This window comes from Lissotriton helveticus, chromosome 3_1 (assembly GCF_964261635.1).
Source record: "Lissotriton helveticus chromosome 3_1, aLisHel1.1, whole genome shotgun sequence".
Taxonomy (NCBI): Eukaryota; Metazoa; Chordata; class Amphibia; order Caudata; family Salamandridae; genus Lissotriton; species Lissotriton helveticus.
In genome coordinates this window covers 772,946,213-772,966,188 of record NC_136061.1, presented here as the reverse complement: position 1 = coordinate 772,966,188, position 19,976 = coordinate 772,946,213, and positions in this window count along the sequence as shown.

Below are 19,976 nucleotides of genomic sequence, written 5' to 3'. Positions count from 1 at the left end.
ATATTTCAATTGCGAATTGCACAGTAAGGATATTCGAATTAGTGTCCATTATTTCCGCTTTTATGGGACATGGGAATTAGTGTATATTAATGATGAATTGTGTAGTATGTCTTTTATGATGAAATATCGAAATAAAGACTTTTTTGACTGACTGACTGGCATTTGATGTTTGATGAAGCTTCACAGTGTTAAGCTGATGTCAATGATGTGTGACAAATCAATGTCTTGTGGGTCATTGCTGACCTAGGCAAGGTTTGTCTCACTGTATGGTGTTGTTACTTACTTGTGCTACCGTATCAGCTCATGCCTACAAGTGACAGTTTTCCTGATACTATGATCATTGGGCTTTTGATGTGTGCCAAGTTCACATGATGCATTGAGGTGTGACAGGTACAGCAGATGGGTATGAGCCAGTTATGGTCATTTGACACACTGTTGTGGATGGTACGGTACGAGGCGTGCACATGTGGTATGTGGTGTTCTGTATGTGTGCATTTCCATTTACCTATGTGTTGTTTGCTGCACTTGTGTATTGTAAATGGAGAGGTGTGCCCTCTGTGTGTCTCAAATGTCCACCCATGCAACCTGGTGTGCCATGCATCTCTCATGGCAGTCTTTGTTTTTGCGTGACATCCTTAACGGTTTGTGCAGTGGCCACCTCATGTGGGTTGTCATTGACATTTGAACATTTACATCTCAACTAGGAGGAGGCCTAATCTCATACGTTACCTGACAGTGCTGGAGGACATGGAGGATATAGCCATCATTTGTAAATTCCGCCTCGACAGACCGACCCTGTTGGAACCCCACCTGCAGCCCCGTCGCCACTACCCAACAGCATTCACACCCACATACAAAGTGATGGCAGCCCTCCACTTTTTTGCAACTCGTTCCTTCCAGGAGACCGTGGCCAGCACTGCAGGTATGTCGCAACCCATGTTCAGCATGGTGCTGAGGGATGTTCTTGCAGCCATGATGATATATAAGGATCGATACATACATTTACCCAGGGAAGCAAAATTGTCCGGTGTGAAGGGTGACTTCTATTCCCTTGAGCACACCCCCCACAGGCGACTGAGCAAATTTTTAGAAATTGCAAACATTATCATTTGATAAATGTGCAGATGGTGTGCCTTGCGGACATGACCATATTACATGTGTGTGCAGGATTCCCCGGCTCAGCCCATGATTCGTACATCCTGAGGAACAGCATGGTGCACCGGAATATGGTAAATCTGCTTCCCCAGCGTGCTTGGATTGTGGGTGAGTATGCCTAGTGGTATGGTGTGCTGTGTGTTGCCTAGTGATATGGTGTGCTGTGTGTGTGTGACATGCTGCCCTCTGCCTGTGCAACATTGCAATGTGTGTTTGTCATTCACAGGTGACTGCATATCCCAGCCGTCCATGGCTGCTGAGCCCACTACGGAACCCCAGGACCCCGGCTGACATCAGGTGCAATGAGGCCCATGGCAGGACCCGATGTGTCATTGAGCGGACTTTTGGGCTGCTCAAGTCAAGATTCCGCTGCCTTGACAGGACTGGAGGTGCACTGGCATACTCACCTGGGAAAGTCTGCAAGATCGTTGCGGTATGCTGTATGCTGTAAAACATGGCCATTCACAAGGGGATTCCCCTGCTCCTGGAATATGGTGAGGACCCGAGGACCCCGCCTGCCCAAGGACCTGAGTCCAGTGATGAGGACAGTGGAGAAGAGGAAGGATTTGACATGCGTCAACAGCTCATCATCCGCTACTTCACTTGGAGGTGGGTGAAGAGGTACGACTTGTACATTGTCTGTTGTGATTGTTGTAGTTGTGAAGGGCTATGGGCGGATGGTACAGACAGGCACACGTTGAGTCACCTGTGTGTGGTAAAGTGGCTGTGACATTTCACACTGATGCCAGTGACTGTTGTTCTGTTATGTCTCCCTAGGTGCTTCGAAATTATCCAGCCCTAATTACTGTACATCTTTTGGATACATCATGGACATTTTCAACACTGTAAATATGGCACTAAAAACAAAACAGCACAAATTCAAGTGTGTAAGGTATTTTATTTACAAAGTCGACATGTGAGGGGTGCAGGCATATTTACATGAAGGTGGTGATGGAGCAGTGAGTTGACAGTCATGGTAGATGAGATGCAAGAGTAGACACCACATGGATGTGGTGACCTAGTCCAACAGGCAGGTGACATTCAAAAGGCAGTGTGGGGAAGGACAATCCAAACAGCCAATGCAGTGGAGAAGAGGGTTGCCATCAGGGCTGGCTCCGAGACTGGCGTGTGGCTAGTGCTTTGCCTCCAGAGACTCCCAGGCTCTTCTTTGTATGCCCCCTTGATCGCTATGGCGGGGGGGGGCCTGCTGCATGGGCAGCGGTGTCTGAGGACTCACCCCTCTCTGTGGCCGCAGGGGAGGATGATGCACTGTCATCCTGCAGCGCAACAGAGGGGGGCAGAGGTGTTGTTTGGGACACAGGCCTGTCCCTCAGCAACGCCACTTGCTGGGCCATGAGGTCCGCCATTTGACCAATGTGTGTGTCGATGGACCTCATCAGCAGGATGAGCTCATGTAATAGTTCATCAGACTGGCCACTTTGTCCCTGAACCTCTTCATATGCCCCGATGACTCTGGTGAAGTGGTTGAGGGATGGTGTGCCAACCTCCTGAGGTCTGGGGGTGACCCAGGCCCTCACTCCTGCCCTGCTGCCACGGACCTGTTGCCTTGCCACGGTGGGTTCCCGCACACTCTCCCTGCCCTCAACAGTTGGTGGTGTGTCCTGGTGATCCCCTGGGACAGGGAGGTTGCTGGTGGTGGTGGCGGAGGTGGCAGCGGTGGAGGCACAGGCCGTGACTGCAGGGGTCTGCTGTGATGTTGTTGGTGCAGCAGACGTGGTGGTGGGGAGGATGGCGTCCTGGGACCCGTTGGTCTTTGGCACACCAGATGGGCCGGCCTGGAGCTCATCGTCCACACTACCCTGGGAGTCAACATCCGAGAGTCCATGTACCGGGTGTGGAGACTGGCTCTGCTGGTCGTTGTTGTCCTCAGCAGCCAGTTCTTCATCACCTGTGGATTAGATGGGGAATGGTCAGTGTTGGGCACTGTGCAAGTATTCTGTTAGCTGCACGTCATCCGCTGTCTGTATACTACACAATTGAGACAGCTTCACTATTATTGTTAAGAGGAATAGTGGGTGTTATTGCATGGTGCAGAGGAACATCAATTACTCATACATATCAGGTATCGATGCATTGCATGCAATTGGTGCAGTGTGTAGTGATGCAGGTCTCACACCCACAAAGAACCAGACGAGTGAATATGGCTACCTACCTGTAAGTGTGTTTGGCAAACAGTGCAAAGGCTTCTGGGGGCTCCTGGGTGGGGGAGCCCTCAATGCTACTGGGGTGTGGGACAGGGGGCATGGTGGGAGTAGTAGTGCAGGCCACCCTCCCCCAAACAGGCCTCCCAGTATGGATGGCTACCTACCTGCTAGGTGAGGGTGAACAGTGCAATGGCTGATACATGCTCCTGGGTGGGGGAGGCCTCCATCCTGCTCATGTGTGGGACAGGGGGCATGGTGGGAGTCGTGGTACAGCCCTCCCACCCCCTAAACAGCCAGTACAGGGAAGATGGCTACCTACCTGTTAGGTGAGGGTGAACAGTGCAATGGCTGACACATGCTCCTCGGTCGGGGAGGTCTCTATCCTGCTCAGGTGTGGGACAGGGGGCATGGTGGGAGTAGTAGTGCAGGCCACCCTCCCTCAAACAGGCCTCCCAGTGTGGATGGCTACCTACCTGTTAGGTGAGGGTGAACAGTGCAATGGCTGACACATGCTCCTGGGTGGAGAAGGCCTCCATGCTGCTGGGGTGTGCGACAGGAGGCATGGTGGGAGTCGTGGGACAGGCCTCCCACCCCCAAACAAGCCTCCCAAACAAGATGACTACCTACCTGTAAGTTTGTTTGTTGAGCAGTGCGATGGCTGACACATGCTCCTGGGTGGGGGAGTGCTCCATGCTGCCGGGATGTGGGACAGGGGGCATGGTGGGAGTCGTGGTACAGACCTCCCACCCCCAAACAAGCCTCCCAAGCAAGATGGCTAGCTACCTGTTAGGTGAGGGTGGACAATGCAATGGAGTTTAGGTTGAGCAAGGAAGTGTGTTGGTTGCCATTTGTTTGTACTTACCAGCCTATGTTCCCCCGGCTACTCCTGTGAGACTCTCAGGATGCAGTATGGCAAGCACCTTCTCCTCCCATGGTGTGAATGTTTTCTGTGGGATGGGAGGGCCACTGCCAGTCTGGTGAGACAGCTCCCCGCTCTTGCTCCTCCTCTCTTTGACAACCCTCTTCAGATCATGCCACCGCTTCATGATCTCCTTCTTGGATCGCGGGGTGGTCCCTACTGCATTGAACCTTTGAACTATCCATTCCCACATTTGTGTCCTTGTGGCTAATGGTGTCTGTTGGACCAGGCTACCAAACAGTTGTGGTTCCACTCTCACTATCTCATTTACCATGACTTTCAACTCACTCTCTGTGAATTTTGGCATTTTCTGTGCTGCCATGGTGCGTGGTGTTTGAAGTGTTTGTGGGTGCAGGGGTGTGTGTGGTGGGTGTGGTGTTGATGTGTGAGGTGTGTTGTGTGTTGTGTGCTGGGGGATTGTTGGTGCTGGTGTGATGGTGGTAGTGATGGTTGTAGTGGTGGTGGTGTGTGTGTGCTGTGTTCTTTTGCCTCTCCTGTCAGATGTGGTGTATGGCCTTCTCTTTTGGAGTGTTGCAAAGGATTGTGGTCAGTAAAGGGGCTGGTTTTATACTCAGCTGTGTGGGTGTGTCCAAATGGGATTTTGCTGTGAGGTGTGTTGTGGGTGTTGTCCTGGGAATTGTATGTTTTTTTGGGCATTTGTTTTTTCATTGGTATGTATTTTGTGTATTTGGAGGGCATGGCTACTTTGATTTGTGCTCAGTTTGGCATTGTTGCTGTGTTTTGGTATCGTCCGCCATGTTTTTCATGTACAGTCCGCTGCGGTGGCTATGCTGCAGCTCTTGTGCTGTATCTCCTATTCACTCCTGTGTGTGACCGCGGCGGTCGGAAACAGCGGTTCTTACCACGGTACCATCGGGGATATCCTAATTTGCCGTGCGGTGTCTCCACTTTGCTTGCGGCGGGTTGTAGCTTTTCCGCTGCATTTCCGACCGCCGCGGTCGGGTTTTGGACATCACCGCCCATGTCGGACGGTTTCTGTTGGCCCACTACCACCGCGGTCGGTCTTTTTTGGCGGTTGATCCTAATTTGAACACCGGTTTATCCGTGGTCCTGGCGGGCGGTTGTTTTCCGCATCCATGGCGGTCGGGGTGATTTTCCGCACGCTATCCTAATGGGGCCCTCTGTTTTGTCTTTTCTAGACTGAGTGTTTTTTACTTTCCATCAACAAAGTAGAACACTGAGCATGCAGAGCGGTCTGAGTTAGGATATGTGTTGAGTGCATTGCATGATTTGGCTTAGCAAGTTTCACGCAGTTCTGTAAAGGAGAAAAAATAAATAAAACTTTATGCAAGGAAAGGCCTTTGCATGGTTTAGTGTAAATCCGTTCAGCCGGTTTTGAGAAATTAGTGTTACAAAAATGTGTGAGGTGGGCTTGAAAGTGTTGTAAAGTGTATTCTCTCTTGAGAGTAGAAAGGTGTTCTTTCATTTGGCTATAAAGTTTACACCTTTCGACGATTGTGCACAAAATTTGGCAGAAGTTTAACATTTTTAGCATACTCTTGGTTGGTATTTTTAAATTTATACTGTTCCATGAAGGAGGGGCACAATTGAATGGGATGGAGGAAAAGTTCTTCATTTGCTAATAACTGTGGCATCAATTGATTTCTAAACATAGAATTTGACAGGCATGTAGCATATTTAGTCCTCCATGTTTATAGCAAGTATCGTCCAGATCTATCTGGGGAGAACATTAAACAGGAGGACAAATACTTATTCATGTGATGATAACTGTGGTGCTTTTCAGTGAATCTAGATATAATTTGACATGCTGTTAGCAAGTTCAACTCAGTGCAGGGATCTCATGGTTCAATTTACCAGCTTTCAAGCCTCATCCCACAGTACCTGACAACCTTATTCTCTGACAAGGGTCCCACTGCCAGAACTTTTCTCAAGGTCATGTGTGGCAGGGGTTGGCCACCCACAAGTGATTGGGTGCAGGGCCTAGTCACAGGACAAGCCCTGCCACCAACCACGCACCATGCACAGCCTTCAGCAGAAGTACTGTGGTACAGCAAAAGGTGGGGCAACCAACCGATCGCTGAGCTCTCCAAAAAGCTGTGGTCAGCTGGAGAGTTGGGTGAATATGTTAAAAACCCAGAAATTCACTGAAAATACTGAAGGTTTAAGTAAAGCTATCATTAGGTATGGTAATAAGATTTCACTTAAAGTAAAAAAAACTAGAAATGCACTGAAAAAACTAAAGATTAAAGTGACATTATACATTTGGTATGATAATGAGATCTTACCCTACTTAAAAATACAAAGGTCAAAGTGACATTATAGTTAGGCAAGCTAGTAAAATCTTACTTACCTTATGTTACAAAAACCCTCAGATATTCAGTGAACAAGCCACAGGTGATGTTATAGTTAGGAAAAGTAATAGGAAATCAGCTGAGGTTAAAAAAACTCTAGAAATTCACAAAAACAAATTGACAATAAATTGACAATATAGCTAGGTGTTGAAATAATACAGAACCTAATGTTTAAAAACAAAAAATAATGAAATTCACCCATAATAGTTTACTGAGCTAACTAAAACTTGCACCCAGACCATGCACTGCTTGTGACCTCACATATTACAACACTCATGACATGTTAAATAACACCATTTATGACATCACTGATGATATCTTAAATGACATAATTGATGACACTTTGTAGTACTACTGGGTGTAACCTTTCGCAAAAAGCAGAACAAGCAGGATATGAGGCCTGACTGTGAAATCACTCTCATTAAGTAAATATTATGCTATGCTTTTTAGTGGTATTGAGATGTACACGAAATGTAAAGGGTCTGTAGATTTTAATGGGATCAGCCAATTATTGAGCCTTGAATGCCCTTCAAACAAAGTGGTTGGTCATTCTTTACCTTATTGAGATGTACCTGTTAAATACTTAATCAGACATACAACTTTTTGTGAAAGACTTCACATCTATACATTAGCCAATAATAAGGCATGCACAATCAGGCTGTTTAGACAACCCTGAAAAATATGTAAAAGTATCCTACGCATATTCCTTAAATAAGCACAATGGTGTAACAATGCTTACAAGCATACTGCAACTTGAACCGTCTGTCAATAAGTCACACATACATTACACATTTTACAACACTGTATAATGTCTCAGAATATACACTCAACTTATGAAAACAAATATATGCATGTTTAGAACTGCCAGCCTTAGGATGTTTTCCCCCAAACCTTTTGCCTGAATCCCCCTGTTTTTGCTGATCCTATTTTTCTTGACCTTAGGATTCTACACACTTTACCACTGCTAACCTGTACTAAAGTGCTTGTGCTGTTGGCTTTAAACATGGTAAATTTGGCTTACAACCAATTAGCACATTTAATTTACTTGAAAGTCCCTAATAAAGTAGTACTGCCTGTACCCAGGACCATTAAATCAAATACTACAACCCAAGACGCCAAGCCATATGCCTGACGTCTAAGGGCATTTCGAGAAGAAACATCCTGCGGCTGCGGAGAGGGGTCTGCACAGCGCATTGAAGTCTGAGGCAAGACGTATTGGAATTATACCAAGAGAACTATGAACATCTGTTCAGCCCACTCATTGGCTCACCAACAAGCAATGAAAATGATGGCCTCAGTATTTTAATCAATAAGGCACAGTGTAGGGATGACTCTCAAATCCAGCACTGAAGAAGGCACAATGTCGAAATGCATATGCAGGAGAGAGGAAAAGAAATTTCTTTATAATGACCCCGTGAGTGCTCTGAATTTCTTTCATAGTTGTTGTGGAACATACACGAGCTTCACCTTCGTGCACGGATATAGCACGCACCCTGAGTTTGGGAGTGCGGGTGAAAGTGCGGCATGGATATATTTGTGTATATATATAATATATATATATATATATATATATATGCATATATATATATATTCACTGAAAAAACCATAGGTTATAGACCATATATAGTTAGGGATTAGCATTTAAAAAACCTTATTTTACTCACACAAAACCATTGAAATTCCATATATAGTTAGTTGCACTAACTATATATCGCGCACCCGCAATCCACTGCTGATGATGTCACATATTACATCATTCATGACATGGTTAGTGACATCACTGATGACATCACTGATGACATCTCAAATGACATCACTGATGACATCATCCAGTGACTGTGTGTTTCTGTAAAGTTTAAATATGTTTTACATATTGAAGAATGAGTAGATGTAGAAGTGTCTGGATGAAGGATTTAGTAGGTGCGTGACTGACTGTATGAGTGAGTGATTAAATGTGTCTCACTGAGTGCATGGGTTAGTGACTAAACTGTCTTAATTTGTGCATCATTATGTCTGTTGTTCTGTAAACTGCTGCATGTGTTGATCAGTAGCTATATGAGTAACTATATGGGTTATTGATTGATTGCCCAAGTATTTGTATGGGAGACTGAGTGTGTGTGTGGCTGCCTGGGAGGTGTGTGACTCTGTGCAGATCAATGTGTACTTGTATCAATGATTGTATAAGAGAGTAAGTATGTGTTAGTATATTTTTCAAAATGTAAGGTGCTCTATGTTTAACTGTATAGATTAGAAAATGGAAGTGTGATTGATTCTTTACAGGACTGACTAGGTGTGTGAGTAACTCCATGGATGAGTGACAGAGTGTGAGAGTCTGTATAGGTGTATGAGTGCATATGATAGTGTTGTAAAGATGAGTGATTGTATGTATGAATGATTGTATGGGTAAATGAGTGAATGTGTGTGTAAACATAGGAATCACTGAGTGCGTATGTAGTAACTAGTATTGGTGTGTCAATGGTTTCAAAAATTATACTCTGTATTTAACACTGGGTGTAACAGAGGTTATATTAAAGTGTGAGGAGATGCATTGTATTGTCACATGAATGATATCATCAGTGATGTGGTCATTGATGTCAAATGAGATGTCATCAGTGATGTCATCAGTGATGTCATTTGAGATGTCATCAGTGATGTCATTTGAGATGTTATCAGTGATGTCATTTGAGATGTCATCAGTGATGTCATCAGTGATGTCATTTGAGATGTCATCAGTGATGTCATCAGTGATGTCACTGACCATGTCATGAATGATGTAATATGTGACATCATCAGCAGTGGATTGCGGGTGCGCGATATATAGTTAGTGCAACTAACTATATATGGAATTTCAATGGTTTTGTGTGAGTAAAATAAGGTTTTTTAAATGCTAATCCCTAACTATATATGGTCTATAACCTATGGTTTTTTCAGTGAATTTTCAAGGTTTTTTAAATGCTAATTCCTAACTATATATGGTCTCTAACCTATGGTTTTTTCAGTGAATTTCAATGGTTTTTTAATAGCAAATATCATAAGCTGTCGAATGTCAAGTACGTGGTAAGTAAAAACATTTTCGTGTTTATGCACACTGATCTGCTTTGAATGCTGCCCCCCCTCCCCCTCATTTCTATTAGGAGTACACTCTCTTTGCAGATAGTGAAGGGTAGTTAACGCAGGCCTTTGCACCCGTTGTAATCCGTCGTGCCTGCTTCTCTCTCCATTTGATTGATTGTTATCCAAGCATTTACTGTTTTAGAATTGGTTCTCTTTGGTTCATTCTCTATTTACAAACAAGCACAGAGTCGCAATACTCTGTTTAGTCTTTGCAGATAGTGAAAAATCGTGTAAAAAAACAAAAGGAATCGAGCAAAATCAGTAGGCCACTAATGGGATCTCTTTTTGACCTCGCTAAAATAGAAACATTAGGAACAACCCCTCATGAGAAATACGAAACTAGTGAGATGAACTGAGCTCCACACCATGATGGCTGCAAGACAGCTCGGCTCCGCCACCCACCCCGCCCAAAATAACGATAAACTCTATGCAAATATTACAAATATATACAACACACCAGCAAAGTAACAGGGTAAAACATTTTATTAAATAACTATTTACATAACTATTTTATACTTTTTGTTGCCCGATCCGGCTAGCTCAATCGATCGAGCATGAAACTCATGCACTCTGATAATTCAAAGTTTTGAGGAGTGCTTGTAACACTGTCTGAAGCCTATTTGCACTTGCTACAGCTTCACTCTTCTCAATGTAAGTGGGGGCTGTTTGAGGACGTGACTGCATTTGAAAACAATGTGATGCGGTGCCACCCTGAACCGCTTGACGGAGGCCCCCGAGGGACGGTGTCATGGCGCGGACTCGGAGGGGGCGCTTGGCTCCGGCCCCCTCCGCAAGTCGTGTTGCCCTGGTGTGGCCTAAGATCGCCCCCGACATAGGTGGCCGGCTCCCGGGGTCAAGCGGAACTTTTTGCCTTTTGGTGACTCTTCCATTCTTGACCTTGTCCCACAATCCGTTTCACCTAAAGACACGCTGTAGTGGGGCGCCCCTTTACCGTTTCAGTTGCCATTCCGCCCGCTTTTGCTACACTGTGCCTCTTCCGCTATTCAGCTGTTTACCGCCTGCTCTTTTGACTACAGCGTCTCGCTCACCATGTACTTGAGTTGCTCCCGCTCTTGCGGTGCAGTGATAGGCGGCTGCCACAGGACTCTCAAAATGGCGGCCGGCTCTTCAGATTTGGGCGTGGTCCACTAAAATGGGCCTGCAACACCTTGGAACTCGGACGCTTGTCTGCTAGAGCTTGGGCTCCATTCTCGAAAGCGTCCCCTCAGCCTTGAAGATTCTACAAAAGTCTTGGGGGCCCCTGACTCCCGCAGGCTTCTGGTGGGGAGCGGCTAGCATGATTGCTCGTGGAATGGCCACGACGGAGCTACGAAATGGTGGTGCTCTCATGCTAACGCCAGCTTCAGTCTGAAACATCCAGAAACACTGTAGACTACCAATTCGATCAGTTCCGGTAGCGCCCCAACGTGACCCGGTAGAGAAGAACTTGCCCTCCCCTCTTTGACTGATGGTTCTTGTTGCCCGTCCCTTCTGTTGTCATTTAACAGAACTATTTAGCCTGCTGAAAGGGGTTGTGTTCCGACCGCTGGTTGGTGGAGACATTTTGACTATATTCTGGACCTGCGTTGTCGCGTAATGCGTCATATGACGCGCCGCGTTAGCGCATCCGGAAGTGCTCCGGTGCGCAAAGCGCAGCTTCCCGGAAGCGATCTGGGGCTCGGCGCGCAGCGCGTAACGTAAGCATAACAGGTCATGTGACTTGTTAATAAAACTTTTCATTGGTTCATTTTACTTTTCTTATTCTAATGATGAAAGGCTTGGTCATATGACCTAAAAATTACGCTTTTTATTACTTTCGAACATTATTTTTTCTTAAACATATGTTATAATGTTCCAGGCTAATGTACTTTCCCGCAAAATTTACAACTGTCCTGCAAGTAAAATATATTCCTTTTTCGAGAAAAAGGGCGTTTCTTCGTCCCATGACGGAGCCGTTGAGCAAAAGAGGCTCGGCCTGCTGTCTTAGTCGCCGATACGCCTGAATATCAGATTCTTATCGATCACTTTATGTTGCAGAAGTAGAAACACAACAGCCCTTGACCATTTATCTTTACTGCGTTCCTGCGTATTATACCTTTTACCCTTCATGTAATTGGACTGCTTTATTTCACTTGCCTTTTACTGATTCTAAAACAGTGACTATTATTAAAAACTTTACCAATGTAAATACTACTACCATGTTTTCTTTTAAAAACCTTTATTGTGAAAATGTCAGTATACAAATACGGGCCTATAACCACGTGGGCCGGCCACGGAGCAAACTGTAATCATATATGATGAGTAGACATTTACACTGTAGAGGAACGTAACGGGCGGGCCATTAGGTTGCAAGAACTAAGGTGTCTAACAGTTGCGGAATCGGTGGACGTACATTTTATAATTAAAATACGACAGAGCCAGTTACAATAAAATTATCTAGATATACATTTGCGGGCAAGTACCATGGGTGACGTTAATTCGAACTTTCAATAGTACAGTAATCAATAACACATCAGAACTTAATATCAATAGGGATGTCAAAATGTTCAATCAATTCTCGTCCCCGCCCGCCATGTGCTTCAAAACTGCATACGTATCTCGTGATTTCAACGTTCAGCAACCAGTACACAACAAGGAGTTACGAGTCCCATTTATTCCGGCGCCATTTTGGGCGAGGACGGGCAGGTCCAGGATATAGTCAAAATGTCTCTACCAACCATCGATAATGATGATGTTCATATGCTGTATTTATTAGAGTAACACTCATCTGTCCACATGAAATTAATTTGCCACAATCTAAACATGTCATTTTAATCTTTCCAAAGTTCTTCTAAATATTTGGGACCGTTTCCCTTGCCTCTGATGCTGTCAGTGCCACTTCTTTGGTGAATGTACTGGCAGGTCGGGGGTTCTCCTCCAAATCTCTCTTTTGTGCAGCACTATAATTAATCGGTGCCACCTCTCCATATGACGATGCATGGTATAGTTACCATAACTATATTTTTTTTCGGTTCCTCTGGAGAGTACATCGTGGCAGATGAGGCAGGTAACGTACCGGGCATTTACCTTTTTTGCATGTAGAGGAAAGGAAAAAAAATTCGAGCGTCCGAGTTCTAAGGTGTCCCAGGGCCATTTTAGTGGACCAGGCCCAAATCCAAAGAACAGGCCGCCATTTTGAGAGTCCTGTTGCAGCCGCCTGTCGCTGTAGCATCAAGAGCGGCTGAAACTCAGCTGAATGGCAACTGAAACGGTAAAGGGGCGCCCCACTACAGCAGACGAGCCTCCACCTGGGAAGGCCAGTTCACGCCGCCTCCCCCCTTCCTTCGGGCACCCCACGCCGTTATTCAGAGCAGGATTGTAGGATGGCCACACCAGTGCGGCAACTTGCTAGACACCACCTCGGTGCCAACCGAATCTCAGCGCCTTGTGGTGTCTTCTATTCAGAAAATATTGTTGTGCTGCCTTCGGCCTATTCGCCGCAAGTGCGCATGCAACTCAGCTGCATAGCGAGTGAAACACCAAGGGGCGCCCCACTGCAGCCGAGGAACCTTCATCTTGGGGGCGACGCACAGCATCACATTGCTTTCCAATGCAGTCAGATCCTCAAACAACCCCCACTGACTGACGCGAACTCACAGGCCAACGGAGCGCCCCACGCCGACTTTCGGCGCAGCATTGTAGGATGGTCACACCAGTGCGGCAACTTGCTAGACACCACCTCGTTGCCATCCGGATCTTGGTGCGTTGCGCTGCCTTTGGCCCTATTCGCACATCGGTCCGCTACTGATGCCATCTCACAGGCCAACGGGGCGCCCCACGCCGACTTTCAGCATTGTAGGATGGCCACACCAGTGCGGCAACTTGCTAGACACCACCTCGGTGCCATCCGGATCTTGGCGCGTTGTGCTGCCTTCGGCCTATTCGCACATCGGTCCGCTACTGACGCCATCTCACAGGCCAACGGGGCGCCCCACGCCGACTTTCAGCATTGTAGGATGGCCACACCAGTGCGGCAACTTGCTAGACACCACCTCGGTGCCATCCGGATCTTGGCGCGTTGTGCTGCCTTCGGCCTATTCGCACATCGGTTCGCTACTGACGCGAACTCACAGGCCAACGGGGCGCCCCACGCCGACTTTCAGCATTGTAGGATGGCCACACCAGTGCGGCAACTTGCTAGACACCACCTCGGTGCCATCCGGATCTTGGCGCGTTGTGCTGCCTTCGGCCTATTCGCACATCGGTCCGCTACTGACGCGCACTCACAGGCCAACGGGGCGCCCCACGCCGACTTTCAGCATTGTAGGATGGCCACACCAGTGCGGCAACTTGCTAGACACCACCTCGGTGCCATCCGGATCTTGGCGCGTTGTGCTGCCTTCGGCCTATTCGCACATCGGTCCGCTACTGACGCCGCCTCACGTGCCAACGGATTTTCTACGCTTTTTATACTTTATGCCGCATAACAGGTCATGTGACTTGTTTATAAAACTTTTCATTGGTTCATTTTACTTTTGGTTTCCTAATGATGGAAGGCTTGATCATATGACCTAAAAATAACATTTTTCATTGGATGAAAACTTTTTTTTTTCCCAAACGATGAAAGCCCCACCTTGTTTCTGGATGTTTCAGACTGAAGCTGGCGTCAGCATGAGAGCACCACCATCTCGTGGCTCCGTCGTGGTCATTCCACGAGCAATCATGGCAGCCGCTCCCCACCGGAAGCCTGCAGGAGTCGGGGGCCCCCAAGACTTTTGTAGAATCCTCAAGGCTGAGGGGACGCTTTCGAGAATGGGGTCCAAGACCTAGCAGACAAGCGTCCGATTTCCAAGGTGTCCCAGGGCCATTTCAGTGGACCAGGCCCAAAAAGGAAAGAGCCTGCCGCCATTTTGAGAGTCCTGTGGCAGCCGCCTATCGCTGCACCGCAAGAGTGGGCGCAACTCAGCTGAATGGCGGATTTTGACACAGTGTACCAAAAGCGGGCGGAATGGCAACTGAAACGGTAAAGGGGCGCCCCACTACAGCAGACGAGCCTCCACCTGGGGGGGCCCGTTCACGCCGCCTCACCCCCCCCCCGGGGCGCCCCACGCCGTTATTCGGAGCAGCATTGTGGGATACCAAAACCAGTGCGGCAACTTACTTGACATCACCTGGGTGCCATCCACATCTCAGCGCATTCTGCTGCCTTGGGACTATTCGCACAACAGACCGCTACTGACGAGCCACCCCCCGGGACGCCCCACGCCGTGTTTCGGAGCAGCATTGTAGGATACCCAAAACCAGTGTGGCACCCAGGCAACATCACCTGGGTGCCGTCCAGAACTCAGGACGTTGTGCTGCCTTGGGACTATTCGCACAACCGACCGCTACTGACCATTGTTCCTTCTTTTTTCCTAAAAATGTTTAAATGTTTTTACTGTTTTTGTTGCGTTGTTTATATTTATAAGTTATTAAAGTTTTATAATCCTACTACTTTGTTGGAGTGCTATATATTTTTAATGTGACACATAATTGTAAAAACTTTTATGTACAAAGAGGCATCCCTGGAATCTTCCGCTTCAGGCTCGGTCCCCTCCCCAATCACAATACAGGATGGTTTTCAGATAGTAGGAACGCGTGTGGTGTGACGGATCTCATCGGGTGGGGGCCTTGATCTACTGTAACTCCTTTGAAGAGGGGTGATTCTTTACAGCTGGGGCCATAAAGTACATCTGCAGGGCTACCTGATAGCCTGGGACCGGCCTGGACAATCGGACACAGAGGAAGAGGAGTGTCAGAGGGTGCGGTAGTGAATAGGGCGAAAGGGAGGTGTCGGGCGGGCACAGAGTGTGATTCTCAGGGAAGAGCAGCGCAGATGGGGGGAGGTTTATTGCCCATGCATAAGACAGAGAGCGGGGGTGACCAGTGCCTGGGGGAGATGCTTGCGAGGGTGGGGAGCCATGCTAAGGATCGACAGCATGCAGAGAGTGGGTCTGGTCAAGGCATCTAAAATGGCTGCCGTGCACGACAAAAGAGTGACATTTGAAAAAAGGCAAGATGGCGCAGACAATGTTTTTCAACACTTCCTGATTTCCTTCGAATCGAACGTTAACAGACGTTATCTCTCCCACACTACCGGTCCCCCTGGGCTTAAACGCCGAGATGGTAGGGACTGCATCCCGTGGAGATAGGCCGAGACGTCACTCAGCAGAAAAAAAAGTAAAAAAAAGTCTATAAACATACAATAAGTTAAAAGTCAATCATTCTTGTTTCCTTGTAGTACGCTCCCCAGTCCGCTTCCCGTTACGCTAACCGGGCGCACCCCACCAAAAAAAATGATTTTTTTTTTTTGCCCCGCGGAGCCCTTTTAAAGCCTCCACATCAAACCTATGGGGTCAGGGAGGATCTACTATGCCCCCTTATGGTCATTTGCCCCTTCGCTTTGGCCTCCTCTTGTCTCTCGATCCTACCGAGAGACAAGATGGCGGCCGCTCCGTACTGTTTGGAATGTTTACAGACACCGGAGAGCCAATCAGCTTCGCTTCGCAAAGCTCCGTAACGCGAAAAGTACGCGAAACGGAGCGCTACCCGGGATGCTGTCACAGATATATATCTTTTTTTGAACGTTAATTTCTCAAAATCCACTGCAGCACATATATTGAGACTCAGCAAAGGCACATCGGGCTACCGGTCCCTACAATTTTGCCAAGTTTCATGCAAATCCATTCACCCGTTCGATTTTTTTTTACTTTTATTTTTTTGCCCCGCGGGGCCCTTTTAAAACCTCCACATCAAACCTAGGGGGTCAGGGAGGATCTACTATGCCCCCTTATGGTCATTTGCCCCTTCGCTTTGGCCTCCTCTTGTCTCTCGATCCTACCGAGAGACAAGATGGCGGCCGCTACGGACTGTTTGGAATGTTTACAGACACCGGAGAACCAATCAGCTTCGCTTCGCAAAGCTCCGTAATGCGAAAAGTACGCGAAGCGAAGCGCTGCCCGGAGCGCTGTCACAGATATATATCTTTTTTGAACGTTAATTTCTCAAAATCCACTGGAGCACATATATTGAGACCTAGCAAAGGCACATCGGGCTACCAGTCCCTACAATTTTGCCAAGTTTCGTGCAAATCCATTCAGCCGTTCGAGCTAAAAGTGAGTCCAACCGCCCTATGGAAATTAACATGGGAAAAACGCGTTTTGGGACCCCCCTTTTTTCTCGGCCCCCCCTTGACGAACCCCCCCCAAATTTTCAGGGGCTGCTCAGAAACGAAATGTTCCATTTTCCTGAAAATTTCAGCCAATTCCGTCCACAAACGCCAAAGTTATTAGACATAGAATTTTCAAAAATCCCATAGAGAAAAAATCCTAACTATATATACCTACTGGCGACCGCCAGTAGGTAATATATATATATATATATATATATATATATATATATATATATATATATATGTCTTGCTTCGCTTGCTCCTTCTGCTTTCCCTCGCCCTTGCAGTGGATCGTAGAAAGTTGGCAGAGCACGCCAACATAAAATTCCAAATAGAACGGCAATAATACGATCACCAAGATCGTATTATTGCCGTTCTATTTGGAATATATATATATATATATATATATATATATATATATATATACACAGATATATATATATGCATATAACATTTTTTGATTAACAATTAATTTAAATTGTTTTGCCGGATTTGTCTGCATCGCTGTTAATTTAATAATAACAGAACGTATGTCACAGCATTTCATAAAATCGACAATTCTAAAAGAAATACTGCATGGAAGACTATGACTCACCAAATGTCACGGAGCACACCTCTTCCATACCGGTTGTATGAGGAAAGTTTCCATGGCAGCCCACGTAGGCTGCTGCTAAGCTAACCACTTGTATATAATGCACTTCACTATCTGTGGTATGATGTTGTCAACAAGGCGGTTTTGCCGCCGAAACGCGTCAAGCTATTCGAATGGAATAAACCCCTTTCTTTGATCACTTGATCCCACGGTGTCAGCGCCTGATTTTCATACGAAGGAATCCAGGATTGTAATTTACATATGTAATTAACTACCTCGCTCTTCCGCAAAGAAACAGCAGGGAATTCGTTACTCCATTTCTCCAGTGCTCATCCTCCAAGTTTTAGATGGGGAATTCCTTTCAGTGAATTCTTTAAGAGCAAAACGGAACTGTTCCACTGAATCCCAATTTCAGAGAACCAAGGAGGAGATGAAAGAGAGGTTCAAAGTGAGGGGGTACTCGAGTAAATCACTCAGGGAGGCAGAATCCAGAGTAGAGAAAGTATCAAGAGAAGAAGGTCTCACCCCCAAGGATAGAATTCTGAAGACCAATCCTGGAACCCCAAAAGGGAGGTTCATAACTAAATTTTGCAGCCAGTCAAATCAAATACGACAAATATTAAAAAACAGATGGGATATACTAAGACAGGATCCCATCTTGAGGAATGTTGTAGGTACCACTCTGAGCATCTCATACCAACGAGGTCAATCTTTAAAAGATTACTTGACTTGAAAAAGCTTTATTCGAGTTATGAACTCATAAAAGCACAAACATGCATTTTAAAATTCATACATTTTAAGATACATTGCAATTAAAATTCATAATTCATACATAAAAAAAACATTTTTAAGCAGTTGTGCAAGCTTTAACAAGAAAAATATTTAAAATTCATATAAAATTTCAATTCATATTAAGAGATAAAGCCCTCTGCCTAATAGACCATGCCCACCCCAAGTACTTTGCTGTTCCCACCACAATGGGCATGTCAGTGGAGGTACAAATAATTCTCAACCCCTCAACACCACTGGATACCCCAAGGTTTCTACAGACTGGGGCCAACCATACTCTCCTTGGATTTGCATAGGCCTCACATAGAAATAAAAAGTGAGCTATGCTTTCGTTGGGGGCACCACACACCAGGCAACATGAGGTGTTAGCACTCCTCCACCTACCCATCAATGACCTCAGGGGGAGAGAACCTGACCTTAGCTGGAAAAATAACTTCCTGTCTGTCCGGACAGTAATACTGTCCCAATACATTTCTAGTACAGGTCTCGGTTTAATTTCCAGGAATCTACCCCCATTGTTTCTGATTGTGTACTCCTCCAGAGCCTTTCTTCTACATGATCCCAATAGATGGCCTTGATGATGTTTTTACTTGGGAATACTTCCCCAGAGGGATTTTCCCAAAGGTTAGAGAGACCAAGCTCACCAAGAACAACCCTGAGCGTCTTTAACCATGATATTTTATGAAACGTGTCTGATTTGATTAAGGCTACGAACCCATCAGCATAGTGTCGGATCTCTGGGGTCGTCCAAAGCCGTCTCTAATAAAGGATAGGCCTTAATCGAGCACTGTCACTAACCGATCTCCTCCCTAGGTCAAGGCCAAGCGGGATTAATGGCGCACTCTGGGGGAGACCCGTAATTCCTCTCAGAAACCTATTCTCTGATATTTGTAGAGTAGGAAGCCTCTCGAATCCCCATACTTCTGCCCCATATAGGGCTGCCCCTAAAGCTTTGGCATCATAAACCATAAGGACCGGTCTTATAGGCCTAGTTTTTGATTTAGCTTGCTCTACCCGAAGTGCCCCTGCAATCTGCTGATGTCTAAGTACCGCCTTTTCTATATGGCGTGACCAACCTGGCTTGCTCGATATCTCTACCCCAAGATAAGTAAAAACATTTACTACCTCGAGTTCAATGTTATTCAGAGATACCCTTGGTTGGGGTCGGCGCCTTTGGGAGAAAACCATCAGCTTTGTTTTGCCAGCATTGACTTCAAGGCCATACTCCCTACAAAAAGTGTCAAATATATTTAGGGCACGCTGGAGTCCAGCTGGGGTTTTGGACACAATTAGGGTGTCGTCAGCGAACATCAGGATCGGAACCCTGATGCCCGCTAGCGAGGGTGCATCCACGCTAGCGCCCAACATCCTATCCACAATACCATTAATGAATAAGGAAAAGAGCAGGGGTGCCATTGCACATCCCTGCCGTACACCCCGCTCGACGGGAAAATTAGCAGTAGATTCCCCGTTCCTCCCCCATTGGACTTTGGCAAAATTACACTCATGAAGTCGCATTATTAAGGTGAGCAACTCGGGTGGGACCCCTATCCCTTTCAGAACTGCCCAAAGCTTACTCCTTGGGACCAGGTCGAAGGCAGCCCTCAAGTCTAAGAACGCGACATATAGGCTGCCTTCGCCAAGGAGTACCGTCCCCCACCGCAACATGGTTAAATAGAAATATTTGATCCACCGTGCTGGTGGCCCGCCTAAAGCCTGC